This window comes from Podarcis raffonei, chromosome 8 (assembly GCF_027172205.1).
Source record: "Podarcis raffonei isolate rPodRaf1 chromosome 8, rPodRaf1.pri, whole genome shotgun sequence".
Lineage (NCBI taxonomy): Eukaryota > Metazoa > Chordata > Lepidosauria > Squamata > Lacertidae > Podarcis > Podarcis raffonei.
Genome location: NC_070609.1, coordinates 46,483,803 through 46,498,671, shown reverse-complemented (window position 1 = coordinate 46,498,671; position 14,869 = coordinate 46,483,803). Strand labels below are relative to the sequence as shown.

At 42.2% G+C, this 14,869-nt stretch overlaps 1 protein-coding gene across 3 annotated transcripts in view; it reads right to left on the bottom strand.

Moving 5' to 3' along the window:
* Window positions 1-14,465, bottom strand: part of CDH5 (cadherin 5) — a 33,101-nt gene extending 18,636 nt beyond the window's left edge. Inside the window, exon 1 of one of the 3 annotated variants that reach the window (XM_053399663.1) lies at window positions 14,441-14,465. The gene's annotated coding sequence lies outside the window, so the exon portion shown is untranslated. Of the gene's footprint in view, window positions 1-14,153; window positions 14,376-14,440 lie in introns of those variants that run through there. The other 2 variants (XM_053399664.1, XM_053399661.1) reach the window with 2 other exon arrangements.
* Window positions 14,466-14,869: the final 404 nt, after the last annotated feature.

Sequence of the window (14,869 nt, the reverse complement as noted above, 5' to 3'; positions counted from 1 at the left end):
TATCAGATATGCACTGATTTGAAGTGAATCAGTCTGATCGTCCCCAAAGGTTTGCAGGTGCAAATAGTATTAAAAACAGGATCATGTCATTTGTACAAATAATCATGAATGTGCAATAAAAAGAAAGTCTGGAAGGGCCCTGAATCAGACCACCGGTCCACCTACATTGTTATTGGCTGCAGTGGAGGTGGGGAACATTTCTCAGCCCAATGACTGCATTTCCTCATAGGCAGCCTTCTGGGGGGCACATGCCAGTGGTGGGCAAAAGTGGGTGAAGCAATGGATGGGACTCCCAACTTTGTACAGTAGGGTATATTCCAGTGATGCAAAAGTCCCCCCCCCTTGCTTGCCTGAATAGAGATGTGTTATCACAGTCCATGGACACTTTCCAGCCAGGGAAAAATACTCAGAGGGCATGGAGCAGGACAAATGAGGGCTATGACCTGGGGAAATCCCAAGGGCCATACAGAGAACCCTGGAGGGCCACATGCTGTCCTCAGGCCTCAGGTTCCCCACTCTCATCTACAGTGACAGATAGCAACCTTCCAAGTTTTCAGAGTTTCCCACCTCTGCCTGAAGACTAGAGCAACTGAACCTGAGACCTTTTTTAAAAAAATAATAATAAAAAGTGCTCTGCCACTGAGCTGGGAGTCCTTGTTGGATCAAATTAAAGACCTGTTTCAGACAGGGCAGGACTCATCATATCATGAACCACACTGACAGCAGCCCAATGACCCATCTGGTCCAGAATCTTGTTCTCACGGTGGCCAACCCAATGCCTATGGGAAACCCACAAGCAGGACATGGACTTAACACTGCTCTCCCCTCCTGTGGTTTCCAGCAACTGGTATTCAGAGATTTGACAGTGGAAGTAGAACATGGCCGTCAGGATTTGTAACCATTGATATCCTTATTCTCAAGTTCAGTTCCTCATGTTTCCACATCATTTTGCAATTTTTCCTTTTAAATGTCCTCATGAAAATTCACCAGCATTTTAGTGCAAATTTCTCCTGATAAACACATCTATAATTTTTCCTGATATACAATTTTTTGCAGAGCTATTTCCCTGAATATAACGCATCTTTGTATATTATTTTCCACAAATATATGCATTCCATACACATTTTACCATAGCATATGCATTTTTGTTTACATTACTTGGCTGGAAACTGCATTCCAAAATTTGGAGAAATGCAAATTTCAAAATATGGCTGTATTTTAGTTCATGTGTTATTCTAGAAAGTGTGAACAAGGTAAGTTTGCCTTTATTTGTGAACTGAATTGAATTTTCCCCTCCATCCCTATACAGAGATGAGCAAAACAAAGACTATTCTATAGTCTTGTACAGGTGAGGGTTGGGAAAGGTATGCTGGTATTATAAAAGACACAGAAGGAGATTGTGGATCATGCCCTGAATCTACATATGATGGGCACCACACTTGATTAATTTCCATTTATGCATAGTTACAATCTCATCTACCAATCTAGTGTTGACAGAGGATTTGGATAATGAGTGAATATTACTTCAGTAAGTGAAGCCTCATGATACTCAGCTAAAAGAGATAATAAAGACACTTTCAGATATATGTGCTTTTTTCTTCACCACAAGGCATCTATGACTGGATGAGCAATGCATTTATGTTATATAGACAAAGGGCTTTATTGCAACTCCTAATATAAATAGAATGCTATTACTGAAAGAAACCAATTTTCTGCTTGCATTTACAAAGGAGTTTGATGGTTTTTTTTTCATTGAAAGAGTCCTTTCAGTTTTTGGTTTTTTTAATGTAAGGATACATTTTGTAATGTTGGAAGGTTCTAATTTTCAGAAGTTCCCAAGCATTTTAACTAAGGTGTGTATCTTAAACAGTGTTTTGTCTTGCTTTCTGTCCCTAACTTTCACTAGGTTGAAATTAGGGACACTTGATATGACTTTTCTTTGGTTCATTTTTATGGATCAGGGCATCAATCTTGCTTGTGTTATATTGAAGTATCAACCTCTCAGTGACCCCTGCTTGCGATGTAGAATGAAAATCAGACTTTTTGACTGATTGCAAGGAAGCATATACTGATAAACTATTTCGCCACCAGGAAAACCTGCTAATCAGTTTCCTCAGGGATTTATAAGTTGGATTTCAAACAAACACCGATTCCATTTAAGGCTTAATTGATAACACTTAGAAATAGTAAGATAAAGCTTGTTTTGCCCGAATGTATGAATTTGCCCTGCTCACCTCCATAGACACCATGATAATCTTGAGGAACAATAATTAAACTTTATAGTTGAAAGGAATCTTTTCCTGTCCCCTTTTGCAAGTCAGCACTTTCCCTCCCATTTTACATGCAAGTATATGAGACCCAGGGACATGGGTGGCGCTGTGGGTTAAACCAGAGCCTAGGACTTGCCAATCAGAAGGTTGGTGGTTCGAATCCCCGTGACAGGGTGAGCTCCCATTGCTTTGTCCCTTCTCCTGCCAACCTAGCAGTTCGAAAGCACGTCAAAGTGCAAGTAGATAAATAGGTACCGCTCCAGCGGGAAGGTAAATGGCGTTTCCGTGCGCTGCTCTGGTTTGCCAGAAGCGGCTTAGTCATGCTGGCCACATGACCCGGAAGCTGTACGCCGGCTCCCTCGGCCAATAAAGCGAGATGAGCGCCACAACCCCAGAGTCGGTCACGACTGGACCTAATGGTCAGGGGTCCCTTTACCTTTAACTTATAGGAGACCCCAAATCATGTTCAAGGACAGGTTTTGCACAGGTTCGGGCAGCACCCTAAAGCTCTAACAATTTCCACCCCACTTCACGCCACTCTGAGTTTTAGCACTCTGCTGGAGATCAGACCAAGGAAACGGCGAGATCTCTATTGCCTGACAAGGTGATGATTTCAGAGGTGAGAGCTTAATTCTCACAGATATAGAAATCTTCATTCTGATTTTTGGTCCAGAGCCTCCTAGATAAGGTATAATTTTGCCTTTATCCCTATTTTTCATGAGTCCCATAACACATGCCATGTTCACTCTCTATGCTTATGCTTCTTAGGATCCTAAGGTCTTTTATCTTTAAGCTGGAGTGCTAGGAATGTAGCTACGGTAAAATGCTGCTATGGTGTATATGTCTATGTTTATCTCACATGGTTTACTGTCTCTGTAGTACGCCTACTCTCTTTTCCTTGTAATAATTCTTTTGTTAGTTCTTGCTGTGGAAAGTTCTTTTTTTGGGTATAAGGGTTGGAACACTCACACTTTTAGAACAATGCACCTTTGTCTCCACATACAACGCTCTGTTTCTCTTCAAAAAGGGTTTGTTAGGGTTCTCATGCAAGCTGGGCATGTATGAGGGTTCAGAATAAACATATAACAGGACATTTGGGATATACTGTATGTATCCAGAAGGCCATCAACTGACTAGGAAATTGCTGTGGTAAGCAAATTTTCTGGAGCACTATGCCAAGGAGCAAAGAAACTCTTACTACATTTCTGCACCTCATCTGTACCCTCTCTCCCAACCAAAGTCTTCTATAAGCTTTTATACATGCAAGTTTCTTCAGTCCCCTTCTCCATTCATGATGCCAGAGATCTGGTAGTGCGTTCATTCATGATCAGGTGATCTCAAGGATTGACTCTTATCATGTGCTTTACAAGAAGTTGCCATTGAAGGCAGTTCAGAAGCTAGAGCTAGTGCAATGACTGGCCTTGATTGTGTTTTACTATGAACCTGAGCAGCTACCTTATTGTATTAGTGTTGTGCGGGGAGTGGTTAGGCTATATGCCTAAGTCCCTTCTAATTCTTGGATCCAACAAGGATTCAATTACTGAAATAGGCAGGCCAGCTTCCTGGTGAGGTAATGGTCTAAGTATGAGCCATTAAGATGGCAAAGGAAGTGTCTCTATGACACAAGGGAAATGGGTACCTCACTCCCCCAGCTGGCTTGTAGTTAGAAAGACAAAAGTCCCAGCTGAGGTGTGTGCAAGCTAGAGGCTAGAAGCAGGCTGGGCAGCTGAGAGACAGAGTCATGCCTGATTTCTCCTGCGATCCAAGGCTGTAGTTATGGGAGAAGCAAGAACTTCTTGGAGTGTTAATGTTGCATGTTGAGACCTTTAAACCTTCCCCTTAAATAAATTCAGACAAGACTCAAATTTTGGTTTGGTTTTTTGGCAGAATTTAGGCCACAACTTTATTGATTACAGCAAGTGAGTGGTTGCATAGGCTCTGGTTCGACTAGCTCCCTGCACCATTGCAGGTAGTGCTGACCCAGGGCACCAGCATAGGTCAGCCTAGGGTGAACACCTGGATAAGCGGAAGGCCTGGAACAGGCTATCTCCGCCACCCAAATGCCCCCTGGACTCAGGCACAGGCACAACCCCCTCAAAGGGTTGACCAAACCATTGAGTCCCTGGATTCCTTTAACGGAATACCCTTCACATAGGGATGGTGAGAGCGTTCCCCCATCCCTACCACCTGAACCAGAGCCTATCCGCAACCTTACAAGTTGTGACGATTTGCTACGTGGCAGGCGAAACCCAAATGGCACCAGCCAATCAGCCAAGTGGGGAAAATTCCTGCCGTGCCCCTGTCCCAACAGCAGACAACACATGATGGCATAGGAAGGTCAAGCGCACAGTCCTAAATATAGGGAGAGGTGGATGGGTGTTCCGATGCATGCACCGAAAGAGGAAGCTCTGGGTCACGTGCATAGGTATATATAGGTCCCTTGATCCGTTTAGCTTGCGTCCCATTGGCCTGATTAAACCCAGCATCAAGGGACCTACCAATTGGGTGTTGTGGCTATTCAATCAACAGAGGGTTTGGTTGCCAGGTCTCACCGCAACATGAGCCCTCTTAAAGGGAGGACCCTATCTGTGAGCGCCCTTCATTGTAGGCTCAGGCTGTAAATATGTGCAAATAAACCGTGTATCCTAAAGACACCACAGTCTTTGCTGTCCCTCATTCCAAAGAAACCGAACAATACACAAAGACACTTGCATCTCTCTACAAGCATTCCACCTTGGTTGGTGGTGAGAATTCCACGCCACATCTCAAGTAAAGAAATGGACTATTGAGAAGCCCTTGATTTGTGGTCCTTTACCACAGAGAGTGACATATCCAACCTTTATCAGAGCTTCACCAGGCAACCTGTTAATCAAGCATTCATCCTGTACTATATCCGGTCTTTATTGAGCGCTCATTATGATTTGTTTGCTGCAATGTTATATGACAATGAGCAGTCATCCTGATTTGCTTGCACGGTGCTTACAGTCTTCTCATTAACTGAATGAATTGTTTACAGCAGTCACAGATCAATAAAATTAGATGCACAAATGAAACATATGACTAGTTAAAACAATTAAAAGCAGATGCATTTACAGTCTCCATTTTTTCCTCTTCCTCTCTCTCAAGCAGCCAGCAGAAAATTTCTCCTGATCCTCACTGAAGTCAGAATTTATTTATTTATTGCAACTACTCAGTGATCTAGAGGAAACATCCCATAAGCAAAAGAGGAGATCTTCAGGAGATCTTCCATGAAGAATTCTTATTAGAGGGAGAATCAACCTCTCTCTACATTCACTATACAGGCTGTAGCACAACCAATTGTTCATCACACACTGTTCAGCACATTTCTGTCACTTTACTAACTGCAAAAGTCCTTTTTTAAAAGTGGAACTGTTGCCCCAGGATGACTGAACACTCCACTTTAAGTGTTCAAAACTAAGCTCCAGTGCAAAATAATGAAAGTCTAGAGGCAACCCCAGAAAGAAGATTCTGTATCACGCCTTCCAGTATTACAACAGTGACTATTTTGATTTCAGTCTCTAGTTACTGAGTTCTTATTACTGCCACATTATTTCTCTCCAGCTTCCACATCAGGCATGTCTGATTAGCTCATAATTATGGACCATCAAAAGTTACGAAGAAAACATCATCTAGCTCTCTGTGTGCATTAAAAGAACCTCTAGTTATTTAAAAATTACTAGAGGTAATTATTTCTACCTTTGACCAAAAAGGGTCATTCCTGATATAGGCACTTTAGGAGTGCATACAACATTCATGCAAGGTCTATTTTAAACAAGGCAAAATAGGAAATAAGGGCATTACAAAAGGAGAAATGGCGATACCTTATCCTGTTGCTTCTGCTAGAGAATTACACCCACCAGATGAGTATTAGTGCCTTTGGACTTTGAAGCAACAGCAGAAATGGTCATCTTAGTTCATTCCATAAAATGCTGCACTAAGCAGTTTTGCAATTATCACAACATGTCAAAAAAGTTCAAAGTTAGTTTCCTTTTGGTTAGCTCTCTTCCCCTGCACCCCAAACAAAACAGAGCTCGCAATTTGAAAATGGAACACTGTCTTGATCAAAGTTCTGGTGGGCCACTATGAGAAGAGGATACTGAGCTAGATGAGCCTTTGGCCTAATTAAACAGGGTTCTTATGTTTTCATTGAACCATGAACCTAAGGAATTGAGATGGAAGGAATTGGCAGTTTCGATTCTCCTGGTTTCTCATTTTTCCAACCTTAAATTTGGTTCTCTGCATTTCTGCAGCAATTTACACATTTTCTTTTAAAATATCCTCATAAAAATTATTCAGCATTTTAGTGCAAATTTCTCCTAATAAATACATTTTGTATGCAGTTTTAAATAATGTACACATTTTTGCAAGCAAGTTCTCCAAATGTAATGTATGTCGTTTTCATCAACATACTCATTTTTATGCCTACTTTTACCTAATATATACATTTTTGTAAACACTGGTTGGTCGGAGAATTGCATTACAAAGTTTGAATAAGTGCAAATTTCAATGGAAGGCTATGTTTCACTTCTCATAATATTTAGGAAAGTGCAAATGTGATAAATTCTGCTTATAATGTGAACTGAATTAAATTTCTCTACAAGGCTTGAAGAAAGAAAGACAAAACCTCTCTGTTCCTTGCGCCTCAAATTATACTCTGTTTTTGTTCAGTTTTGCTCAGTAAAATGATAGCAGGTATTTTCTCTGTAGACTGTCTGTGTTAATTAAGTGCCTTTGCTAACAGATGGAACAGGGGAATGTATTTTTACTGTTAAACTTTCAATGTGTTTTTGAGGTCCAGATTCACCCAACCCTATTCTTGTGTTTGAAGCTGGGAAGGGTTGTATGATCTCAGGAATGGATCTAAATGTGTGGCCCTGTTGTACCCATGTTGCTTCATGAGTACATAGATATGACCTAGCAAAGGAAATGCCCATACCATGTTATAAACTAGCTATGACTGGCCTCATAGCTTTAATTACTTCTATGACCACACAGTTGCTTTTAGTTTCACTGATTTCAGCAGGGAGCACTTTTCACATTCAGATCCTTAATAGAACCTGTGCTTATTAGGATTTCTTGGCCTGGATGATGTTGTTGGGAGTGAGCTAGAAAAAGATACAACATTTACAGTTTGGCACAGAGGTGACAGAGGGCAACAGCCAACAATTTGCAAACCTTTGACTGTTCATGAGATCACATTGTTTTGTATCTCCACCCACTCTGAGTTCCTTTTGGCACCCAAGAGCTCTGAGCAGAGCAAAAAGTGTGCTGAGTGCCAGGAAGAAAGTTCACAGCTGGAGTGGCTTTGTAAAATAGTTCTACAAAACCAATCTTTTGAAAGGGAGTGGTTAGTCTGTAACAACCACATCTCACCATTCACGAAGGTTCTTCAGGAGTAGGGATGGGAAAGAAATTGGGTTCAGTTCACATTTAAAGGTGAATTTATCATATCCACACTTTCTGAAACAATACAAGGACTGAAATGTAGTCATCCTTCAAAATTTGCATTTACCTGAATTTTGTGATATACGTGTCCAACCAACCAGTGTTTATGAAACTGCATATATTAGGGGGAAGCATGCATAAAAATGAAGATATCTATGAAGATAACATAAAAAATGCATTACATTAGAGGAATTTGCTTGCAAAGATGAGTACACTAGGGAAATTGCATACAAAAATGTGTTTATTAGGAGAAATACGCACCAAACTACCGGTGAGTTTTCATGAGGATTAAAAAAATAACAATAACTCTCAAATTGCTGTAGAACTGTGGAGAACTGAGTTTAAAATTTGAAGAATGAGAAACTGTGACCCTGACTCTGCGGACGTGTTCAGTTCCAGCTCTGTGCTGTCAGAAGGTTTCCATGAGCTGACTGGGAAGTGAGGAATGGGCAGAGGATGGCCAGATGGCTGGCTTCCTGCAGATGGCAGAAGAATGGAAACTCCAGTGATTTCAATGGATACTATGGGAGACCTAAAGGTCATGCTATTCTATCCCTGGCAAGACAAAGACAATGGATTAATGTAGCTTGAGTAGGGATCGGGCAGGGAATTCAGGTTTGTTCTAATTTTAGCGAGAAGCTACTAAATTCACATTTCTCAAAACAATATGTGAACTGAAATGCAGGGATCCTTCAAAATTCGCCCTTCTCTGAATTTTGTGATGTGCTTCTTGAGCCAAATGACATGTACAAAAATGAATATATTAGGGGAAATAGAAATAATAACGTGCAAAATGCATGAAATTAGGGGAAACTGCTAGTAGAAACATACATATTAGTGAAATCTACACACCAGCATGAGTTTATCATGCACTAAAATGCTGGCAAATTTTCATGTGAGAGCTAAGAGAACTAAGAGCTAAGAGAACCAAAACTGGCAGATTCATGCAGCAGGGCTCTCCTGATGTTCTTATGTCCTGCTTCCCAGCTTCCCATTGGTGGTTATGAGAGCAGAATGCTGGACTAGATAGACCTCTGGTCTAATCTAGCAGGTAGTGGTGCATGAGGAGGGCAGGTCAGATTGCAGGAGATCATAGCTCTAGCATTCCCCCCAACCCCAACAGGAAAAAAGTGGGAAGATCTCATTGTCAGTGGTATAGCATTTGCTTTGGGTGCAGAAGGCCCCAAATTCAATCCCCAGCATCTCTAAGCAGGGTTGGGGGTGTTCACTTGAGAGCACTGCCTGTAGTCAATACTGAGCTAGATGCTTCAACTCAATATAAGATAGTTTCTTAGGAGCACTGATGATCTCCTGTGGAGCACCAGGGTAACTGGTGGAACTTCCTTGCGCCAGCAAATGATAAGGAGGCTTTCACATTTCTCTGTTTGTGTACAGATAAGCATAGAGGAAGTCAGAAAATGGGGGGGGGGGAATGCTGGATACACCCTCCTTTTTTCTTTGATGGGGTTCCTACTCCTTGTCAGAAGTTATCTTCCTGTATGCATCTGGTGGACTACTGTGAGAACAGAATGTTGGGCTAGATAGGCCTGGGTCTGATCCAGCAGGACTGTTCTCCTTTCCGGGGTGGGGAACCTGTGGCCCCCTGGAGATTGCTTGATTACAATCCCCCTAATCCTTGACCACAGGCCAACAACGTCTGGAGGACCACATGCTCCCTTTTCTTATGCTTTATGTGCTTATGTAGCAAAGACAGGTTGAATGATCCTCCACCCAGTGAGAAGTCTGATGTGGCATTTTATTCCAAGTGAAGTTTCTGGGATGCTTATAGAGCACTGCTTCATGTAGAGTGAATGGAAGAAGTTCATTTTGGGGGTTACTAAAGCACGAATGCTTGCCCCAAAATCTGACCATGGTTATCTGTTTTGGTTGCAATGGTTTGTGCAGTTTGTTCATTAGGGAACTCAAGGCAGCAAACTCAGGGCACATAACAAGCAGTCGTACATCCAGGTACTAACCAAATTCAAACTTGCTTAGGTTCAGCTCTTTCATGTTCTTTCAGACTATGCCTAGCTTGAAAAGGAGTATGTGTGTGTGTGTGTGTGTGTGTGTGTGTGTGTGTGGTTCACACCCATTATTCATGTACACCCAGCCATATCGATTGCATTGTAAGAACCTACCCCCCACCACTATCACCGCTATCACTCAAGGATGGCTACTTATGCACCATCAAAAAAAGAGGACAAAACAGTATGCAGGTCTACATACAATTTGCATATGCCAATGCATATGGAGAGTTAGAAATGGAAAAAATAATTACTGTCATTCAAAACAGTGCCTCCAGAAGCTGCTCACTAGATGAGGCAGAGCCGCTATGCTAGCTTCCCAGCAGGTGGGTTACTGTTGCTTACTGAGTGGGTGGAGAGGTCAGCATGGTGTAAAATGCAATCTGGCACTCCTGCTGGTGCGCTTGCACTACGCCCGACTCCCCATCACCTCACCCCTCCTTCTTCAGCAGCAGCCACCCACATGCTGGGAAGCTGCCATAGCAGCTCTGCCCCACCCATCAAGTCATTTATGAATACCTCTTGCCACAGTGTAGAAGACTGTGGTCAGGTGACCCCTGTTTGCTATCCAGGTGCTAATTGTTGGTGAGCAACTTAGCAACTTACTCTCCCTTCTTTAAACTGGTGTTGGACTGGACTTTGAGCAGTTCAAACGGGCAACACTTTCAAATAGACAACTGAAGTAGAACATGTGGGTACCCTAAAAGGAAGGGGTATGTTTGTAGATTTTCCTGCACTTTGCAGCCAAGTTTGTTGTGCTGCAAGAAACCCAACCTGCTTCTGCTTTCCCGCCATCTAGCATAAATTAACAAATGCAAACAAACACCCAAATAACATCTCCTCCCTCTGTTGTTGAAGAAGGGCACTCAAATGCCAATTACCACTATGCTAGGAAGCCATGTGATTTCTGTTTTCTTGAGAAGAGAAGAAAGAGAGGGATTTCTCTTTAAATAGTATCTGATGTTCATACAATTCAACTTGGCAAAGGCAATCCATCAAAAATGCCTCCAAAGGTTAAAAAGACTATACAAATCCCTTTACATATATCCTGTTTTCAATTACTCCATTTTGCTTCAACAAAAGCAGGATATGAGGCAAGTCTATTCAGCTTGGCAAAGCTCTTTGCAAACTGTTAACTGTTTAAGTGAAAGTTTACCCCTTGATCTCTTCTGTTAATTTATTTATGGAACCCCAACTTTCCTCCAAAGAGCTCAAGGTGGTGTACAAGGTCTTCCGCCCTTTATCCTCAGGACAAACCTGGCTGAGAGAGAGATAGGATGACCAGTTCAAGGTCACCCAGGAGCTTCATGGCTGCGTGAGGATTTGAATCCAGGTCTCCTCAGTTTCTTGACACACAAGGCATTTCCATGCCATCATTCCTTTGGGGGTGGCTTTTGATCACGTACCAGCTAATTCAAATTGTGCAATTAAAACTGATTGGCAGCTCTTGTGAAACAGCCCCCACAACCCACCCCCATAAACTTTTTGTCATAAGGAAAGCTATAGGAAAATGCCTCAGAAAGTGCGGGATAACACTTACTCTGACACTATGGTGAACAAATGGTAAACAAATGAGAGCAAATGCTCATTAAGTAGCCAATGATCTCTCTGCAAACAAATCAGGATGGAGGTTCAATAAACAGGTCGTCTGTAAGGGAGCAGAGTTTGTAGTCTGACCTTTGGGCTCTCCAGGGAATGGAGTAATATCTCAGGGTGACTTTCTGCTAAGTTTGAGAATGTTTGCCATTTGCTTTTCCCTCTTCCTCCAACCCCATCAGGCTCCACCCTCATGACACCGGGCATGGTGAAGATCTTGCATTGACCTTCCACATGCAGTCATTTGCCCCCACAGAACCCCCACTTTGCCCCATTCCACAAGGGGCCCCTTGATCTGCCAGGTTCCACCTCTCTGCTCATAAGCTCTTTGCCCCTTTGCATCTTGGGGTCTGAACAGTTGGCAACCCTATTCAATGCATACATGCATTTTCCTGCTTCTACATAAATTAAGCTTCATACTTGAATCTGTACAGTTTTTGCTATAATCTTCACATGAATGGTTGAAGCCTAAAACAGCTTGGGACTTTGCATACGTGAAGCTAACCAGTTACTCTGGGCTGATGTGTGTTCTCATTTCCCAAAACTTGACAAAGTGAATTGCTCTTCTGAGAACTAAAAACAAATCAGAATCCTTTTCTCCAAACATATATCAGCTTTTAAAATATATGTATTTAACAATAGATAAAAGACTGCATAGCTCTTTGCAGTGCTCTAAGTATTTTTATGCATTTTCTCAGTCATCATTACAACAGCTCTATAAGGCATTATACTAACATCCTAACACACACATATTTTGTAGGCTGTTTTGTCTAATATTCACATTTTTGTGCAATTTCCCCTAATACAATGCAATTTTGTATATTATTATAACATATATATGTGTTCCATGCACACTTTCTTCTATTATATGCATCTTTGTACATATTTTCTGGGGATAGGAAAACTACATTGCAAAATTCTGGAGAAGAACTGATGTTGAAGACTAGCTGTATTTTTCATTCTCATATTTCAGAAAGGCTGAACCACATCTCTTCCCTATCCTTTCTGAACCTTAAGTGTGGTGGCTGGGCACCTCTGTCCTGCAAGTCTAAGTAAGCCTTCTAAAGACCATTTTCCCCAAGCTATGCCTACCTATCCTGACATCATATATTTTGTCAGATATGAGGCAGGTAAAGATATGACTCCCTGATGGATTAAAGCAGGGCTTGCAGGTGTCACGCATCAGCTGCTTGGCCGAACCTGAAACCCCCAGAGACTTTGCCCTTTTGACTTGATTTCAAATGAAAACAAGTTTAAAAAGTTTCACCTGGCATTGTGGTGATGTCAAGTGACTGACAAATTTGACAACCCTGCCCACCTTTCAAAGTGACCAACAAGGCTTGCGAGAGGTCAAGGTCTGGTTTACTAGCCAGACTCAGTTCAACACCCCTGCTTTAGGGAGAGTGCAGCCCACACCAGAAGAGGCTGAACAGCACTCACTTGGGCAGATGAAACATCTGTTAAGTGCATTTCCATCTTGTCTGGCTTGTGCCTCAGTTTATTGTCCCAAACCAGTAAGATATCAAAGCAAGCTTTCAAGGCCATTTTATCAATTTTTGATAGAACAGCCAATATATACACATATGTATCTGACTCTGTAAGTCTTATTTCTGATTCATCTACATATGTTCAGCAATAAGCTACAGCCCGTGTTTTCACATATTAGCAGAGTATTTGTTAGAAAGAAAATCTGACACTTTTACAGTAGACAAGTGTCAACGTATACATTATGCTTTTTACATAGGGTGGTACAAAAATACGTTTTACTCATAGCAGACCCAGTGAAATGAACAGACATGACTAGGTTTGGCCCATCAATTACAATAGGCTTACTTTGAGTAAACCTTAGTTGAATACTACACATGGTTTGGTGTTGTGTGGATGATTTTTGTTAAATAAATAGCTGGTATTGTTTCCCCTGAGCTGGATCAGGACCATGATATGAGGGAAGGGTGGTTTTAAGTCTTTGTTGCTGCTGTGGTCCCAGTCCACTCACCATCCCTCATTCTTATGGGCCCAGTCTAACTCAGGCTATTTCATTTAACATAAATCAGCTACATGGTGCCGATCCACATGACAAAATTTAAGGCATATATTAGTTCTAAGGTCACACACACAGGATACATTTGAAGCATGCTTATACCACCTGCAGTTCCCTGGCTGCTGAGGTTTGTGAGGAGACAGCTAATCCCCTCACAAAACAATTCCCAGCATGCTTAGCAAACTATGGTTCCTAGCATTCTTTGGGGAAAGCTTTCCTGTCTCTCAAACATTAAGGCTCTCCAGGTACACATTGGATAACTGAACATCTTTCTCTCCCCCACCCCTCAATTTCCTTGTTAAACTTTTATTGGCAGCGGCTTGGGTTCTTGGTGACCTGACCTGAAAATCCTTTCTCAAAAACACAAATCCTCCATTTTGCCATCTGGGATTGTTAAGGCAACTCCAAGTAGTCCTCCACAGCAACGCAGTTTGTGCACAATGGCAGGATCAAGAAAACTAGCTTGTTGTAAAAGTACATCCTGGACTATTGGACGCTTTAAAGCAGGTGTGGGGAACCTTTGATCCTCTGGATGTTGCTGAACGACAGTTCTCACCATCCCTGGCCATTGGCCATGCCTGTTGGGTCCGATGAGAGTTGTAGTTCAGCAATATCTGGAGGGCCAAAGTTCCACCACAATGTTTTAAAGGGAACCTTAGTCCACCAAACTTTGGCAAAGCTGCTTTTAAGTAGCAGATTTAAAAATCCCAAGAACAATTCTCTCTGTCCTCACTCCCCAAAGACCACGTTTCTTACCTGGGCTGGGCTTTATTCCAAATCAGGAAGAATCCAAAATCAGCCTCCAAGCCTCGATTGGATAAAGTAGAGTGAATATAAAGAACTAAGTGAAATCCGTTATTTCACTGCATTAAGCAATACAGGGAGTGTTCAGCTTTACAGTCTCCAAGGCTTCCCAGCTGGGTGTCCGCCTTTTTCCCATCCTGCATCCTGTTATTGTTCCAAGCCTTACTAATGCCAGGGAGAGAAGGGAGTGGAGGAAACCAGATAAAAACTTTTTTTGACTCATTACTGGTTCAACTTACCTTCAGCCAGCTAGTCGCAAAAGAGGCAGCACAGGGGACAGGCCACAGGAGAGGGGTGGGGGAAAGACTTCAGGATCGTTGTCATCATCTAACATCAGTACAATGTAAGAATGGTAACACCCAACTTTTATTAGACCCCTGAAAGAGAGGCCTGCGTTTTCCTCAATTTTCCTTGGCAAGCTAAGGGTCAGTTTAAACACTGCAGTCCATCGGCAGATGCGGGAGCCAAAATGCATTTCTCTATAGTGATGCACCATGAGTATAAGGTTTGAAATCTGAGAGGAACAAAGGGAGCTGCCTTAACAACATAAGAAGAGCCCTGCTGGATCAGGCCAAAGGCCCATCTAGTCCAGCATCCTGTTCTCACAATGGCTAAGCAGATGGCCACAAGCAGGGCCTGAGTGCAACAGACCGCTCCCCATTTGTGAT